This window comes from Theobroma cacao, chromosome 10 (genome assembly GCF_000208745.1).
Source record: "Theobroma cacao cultivar B97-61/B2 chromosome 10, Criollo_cocoa_genome_V2, whole genome shotgun sequence".
Classification (NCBI taxonomy): Eukaryota; Viridiplantae; Streptophyta; class Magnoliopsida; order Malvales; family Malvaceae; genus Theobroma; species Theobroma cacao.
Window position 1 is genome coordinate 11480444 of NC_030859.1, and position 5497 is coordinate 11485940.

The 5497-nt window shown below is 34.3% G+C and overlaps 1 long non-coding RNA gene across 1 annotated transcript; it reads left to right on the forward strand.

Annotated features, from left to right (window-relative positions):
• On the forward strand, nt 318-3514 carry LOC108663721. Its single transcript, XR_001929732.1, has 3 exons — nt 318-356; nt 1038-1113; nt 3350-3514. It is a non-coding gene; the product is annotated as an uncharacterized LOC108663721 (long non-coding RNA).

Below are 5497 nucleotides of genomic sequence, written 5' to 3' on the forward strand. Positions count from 1 at the left end.
GAGCATAGAGGTAAAATAGTCATTTTGTCATCCAAGGGCAAAATTGTAATTTTCAACCACCCAACACTTGTCCTGCACATGGATTTTACCCAATATTATCATTGATAATTGAGGAAATTTAAGTGGTGGAGAGAGATTGCTTAATGGCTAAGTATGACACATGGACCAATGGAATGGTGACATGTGTCAAAATCTCATCTATTTATTATTTTCCTTATAAATTAGCACAAAAATCAGCCCATTTCTCTTCATTATGGCCGACCAAAGCAAGAACAAAGGAAGAAAAGAAGAACACAAACCCTAGGTGGAAAAATTCAAGGAAAACTGTGAAAATTCAAGTAATCAAGCAATCAAAGGTAAAATTTCTTGATTTTGACTTGTGATCTACCTTTCCCATGCATTATTTTGCATTTTCCATGGTTGAATCACAAGATATCATGAAGGATTCATGGCTGACCGAATTTAGAGAGAGAAGATTTGATGATTTATTTGGTTAGATTTTGAGATATTTTAGTGTTTATAGTTGATTTATCATGTTTGGAAGGAAAACAAGTAAGAAAAATCACATGTTCTTCATGGATTCTTCATTGGCCGAATTTTCCATGTAGAGTGTGGATGATGATTTTAATTTTATTTCAAGTGAATTGGTTAGGAAATGATGAATTATGGTGAGAAAATCAAGTAGGAAAAATCATAGTATTGATGCACCCACCATGACTGAATTTTTCAAGAGAAAATGTGAAGATGATTTTGCTAGATTTTATGCTATTTGACTTGTGTTTGATGATTTGGAGTATTGGGAGAAAAATGGAATTATTTGGAGTTAAATTGGACATATTGGCCAATTAATCGAGAGATAGATCGAATTAGGCCAATACCGTTTTATTTAGGTACACAATTGAATTTGTGTAGAATATCGTGTTTAGACAATAATCTGAACAATTTACATTCCATTTCATGCATTAGTAAAGTGCCTGAAATAGATTTATAATGGTATGACACAGTATATTGAATTATGTGTCATGTATTGTATATAGGTGATGAGCCCTCTAACAAGGGTAAAGATGTTGTGTCAGAGGACTGAGAATAGTAGTATTTCAAACTCCTGATACAGTGAGTAACCTTACTATCGTCTTAATTATCTAAAGTGGTTTTTATCCGATTTTGTGATTTTATGGAAAATGAATTTAAATGGTAAATCTTTATGTTTTATAAGCAAAATGTGTTTAAATGAAAATGATTTTATAAATTGTCTTGAAATTAAAAGATGGTTTTGAAAATGGAGTAATTGGAGACTAATTGTTGTGTTATAAATCATGGTTTGAATTGAATGGCTTATGATAATATTTGCATGAATGGCTGAATTGGTATTTGTGTTGAAAATGTATGAACTGTTAATTTGCCTTGAGAGCCTGTAAAATAAAATAATTGTCATGTCATGCTATTGCAAATTTTATTGTATGGTGGGTTATAAATTAGTTGCTACAATGAACGAGGTTCCGTGGACTAGCCTATTAAATGGGCATGGTAACCCTATTAAATTCATACCTCAGTATGAGAGGCGCGGTTGGATAACTCCTAAGGTTAAAACTTTAGAGTTCATTTCATGCCAAACTACCACGTGAGGGTGAACTTAGCCAACGCCAAGGAACGGCTATGCTTTCAAAATAAAAACATGATTTACGCGTACATAACTTTTTAACAGCCTTGGCAGTCTCGATTGGGATAGCCCTCGGCCAAGGTATCCCTAATAACTGAGTATGAAAATAATTTTGGCACAAGCCAAAGTTTTAAGAAATTCATAAGCCATGTTGATTACTCGATTTATATGAATTGATTTTATTTGGTTGAAATGAGTTGAAAGGTGATGAATTACAGTATGTTAAACTATTTTATCTATCTCCATTTACTCAGCTTTAGATATTTTAGATGGTATTTGTTTACTCACTGGGATTATATAATCTCAACACCCTCCTTTCCACCTCTTTTAGGCTCAAGATAGTCAGTAGATAGCTCACTTTGTTGAGGGCTATAGTTAGACTTGCATCCTCAAAAACTCTAGGTTTACCTCTTTTAATACTTTTGGTCATTCGTGGGCCCACATGTCACTGTAAATTAAATTTTATACTTCGGTTATCTGTATTATAGTATGTATGAATTTATTTAGCTTTTACGCTACAAAAATTATTTACTGGTAACTCTATAAATATTGTTTTATAAGAAAATAAAATATTTTGTTAAATATTTTTATTATATTCAAATAGTCATAATTTCATTTTAAATGAATGTTTTAGACATCTAAACTTATTTTTGACTATGAAATATGTGTTTTCCACTCGCACACTACATTTTTAACTAGTTTCAAGATTTTCGAGGAAAAATGATCAAAATGCCCCTGTGAGACAAAAATCATTTTTTTTATTGATTTAAGTTGGAAATAGCTTAAAATCTTTTAGAACATGATACTTGTTAATGGTTACTCACAGGGGAAATGAGAAACTGATATTAAAGCCTTGTGGGGTTCTGGTTGACATTTCGGGTAATGAGTGTCGATCGAGATACCGTGACAGTTATCACGGGCTCGAGGGGAATACTGGGTTGTGACATGTTATATATAATTATATCTATAGATATGTGATAGAATGTGTGTGATTGTAAAATGTGATTGTATGGCATGTTGAAATTGGCATGATGAATATTAAGAATTTCCCATTTTCTTGCAAATTGATTTTATTGCAGCACCAAATGGATTTTTAGTACAAAGGAGGTCCTTTTTACATTTAGGTGCCCTACTTCTCACTACAGCAAGAAAGCATTCTCGTTGCAGCGAGAAACATTCTGTTTTGACAGCCAGCAAATCGCTGCAGCGAGAAACTCTTGGGTTTTGATGCAGATTTTTCACTTTGATGAAGATTTTGACCACCTTTCTCTACAAACTGGGAAAAGTAGTAAACATCAAAGTTGTAGCCCTGCCTCTTAGCTTTCTAATGGTCCAAAAATCAGGTAAATTGGACTTCTTTATTGGGAGATATACTAGAGAAACCAAAACATATGCAAACCAAGATTGTTTCTCGCTGTAGCGAGAAACTTGTTGTCATGCTTGCTACTTTATTTGATTTTGGCCTATTTCTTGCCCATTTAACTTCATGGATTGATCATGGGTTTTTGTAACAGTATAAGGTTATTAATCAAAGTTTGAAATGAGGGGTTTTAGTAAGAAATTAACTCAATTGCATTGTTTTTGAAACAAGTGCATCATGTTTTCTAAAACGTTCCTTGTCGTTGCTTGTTCCCTTCTTATGTTCACTCTTTGAGTTTATACTCACCGTTTTCAACTTCATGTTTTCAGATCAGGAGGCAGCCGATAACTAGGTCGACATGTCCTTGTAGATTCGCATCCTTGGTAGGTAGCTCGGCATTTAGTAGTCATACGTCACTCGGGTCTCTCCGCTGGAAATCGAGTCTCCTTTTTGATATGTATAGACAAACCTGATGTAAATTATTAAGACATATGTTTTGGACAATACATGTATATTTGATTGGTAATGCCACTACAAGTTGGCAATGCTTAGTATTAATTTGATTTGAAGTTATGAAATGTGACTTAGCAACTTTTGATGGAATGATGAACAAGGCATATTAATAGGCTTGCTTGGGCTTAGTGGACTACGTCCATTGGGCCCATGCGTCGGTCATGGCCTAAATTTTGGGTCGTGACATCTATGTGCCTCTATATGATACTGATATGTATATATATATATAAATAATAATATATGATACGTATTGTTAAGTAATTTTGTGTAATTGATGTAACCGTGCATGTGCGAAGTGGGCAGTGCACATGCCGGTTGGATGACAATGTTGTGACAATTACAACTGTGCATGTGCGGAGTGGGCAGTGCACATGCCAGTTAAATAACAATGTTGTGACAATTACAATCGTGCATGTGCGGAGTGGGCAGTGCACATGCAGACTGTGATGTGCGTGTAGGGAGTGCACGTTGGCCGAGTGAGGTGGTGGTATTCGTGTTTATATATATATATGTACATGTGTAATAGAAGGTTTATGAATATAGTACGTGGTTGTAATGTATGTGGAATCTTGCATGTTGAACATTGAAAGTTGCTAAGTATTTTCAAATTGATGTTTATTACAGCGAGAAACGTGCTGTCACGTTGCTACATTGCTTGGGTTCTGATACAATTTTTTTTTCACCCCTCTATCTTCACGATTGAGCATGGGTCTTTGCAACACTAAGAGTTTATTAATCAATGTTCGAAACAAGGGGTTTAAGAAAGAAATTAAACTAAATTACATTGTTTTCAAAACAAGTTCATCATGATTTCTAAACCTTCCTTAACGCTACTTGTTCCCTTCCTATGTTCAATCACTGAGTTTATACTCATGTTTTTAAAATTCATGTTTTAGGTTTCCCGAGTTAAAGGTGATTGGATCCTAGGATGAAGTGCTCCTCCCTATCTTGTGAGACCTCGACCTCTATAGGCTCGTAACTAGGCAAAGACGCAATAACACGAGCTAGGGGTAATTTCGTCATTTCCTTAGAAAGCCTCTAAAAGTAAGTTTTTAAACAATATTATGGCCTAAGTAGGCCTAAGGCATAAATGAATGATGAAATACGGGTAAAATGGTGAAGGAAATAAAAATAATGATGATTCCCAAGGTAGGGGCAAAATGGTCATTTTTTATCTCAAGTCAAAAATTTTAAGTTTCACAAACCCAAGTATTTCTAGACCATTATGGACTTTGTTTCAGTGTCAAAAGAGTAAAAAGATTGCATAAAGGATTAGAGGAGAACAAGCTAACTTGTTGAAGGCATTTTGGTAATTTAAGTGGAGTGGATAAGCTTGAGCTATAAATATCTCTTTCTTCCAGCAGCTTCTTCATCCTCTAGCAGCTTTTCGTCTTCTTTTCCCTTCTTCTCTTTCACGTTGCTTTCATCCTCCATGGAAGTTTGATATGAAAGCTCCATAACCTTCCTTAAAATAGCTCTAATTTTCAAGCTTTTGTGCACTTTTGCATAGAACCCTTGTTCTTTTTCACTTTTTCACTTTAAAACTCTTGAAAAATCTTATTTCCATACTTTCTCTCACTAGCTAAGTGTTTTAGAAAGAGAAAAAAGAAGCTTTTATAATAGCTTGGAGAATTGTTGGATAGAATTTTAAAGTTTCAAAGCTATTAAGGTGAGTAGTAAATTAGAGTTGAATTTTTAGTGTTGAGAATGGCTAGAGATTTGACTTGTGAATATTTTGTAGTTGTGATTGTTCATTCATTTTAGAGTGATTAGGATAGTGAAAATAGATAGCCATTTAAATGGCAATTGAAAGCTAGCTAAGAGAAAGTTTTTAGAATTTTTAAGTATGTGAATTGACATAATGGTGATGCTAATGTGATGGTGGGTTCCAACGAATCCCCATCGCCCCATATGGACCATTAGAGAAGTTAGAGTCGACTAAAGGTTTAACGAAATACCGGTGA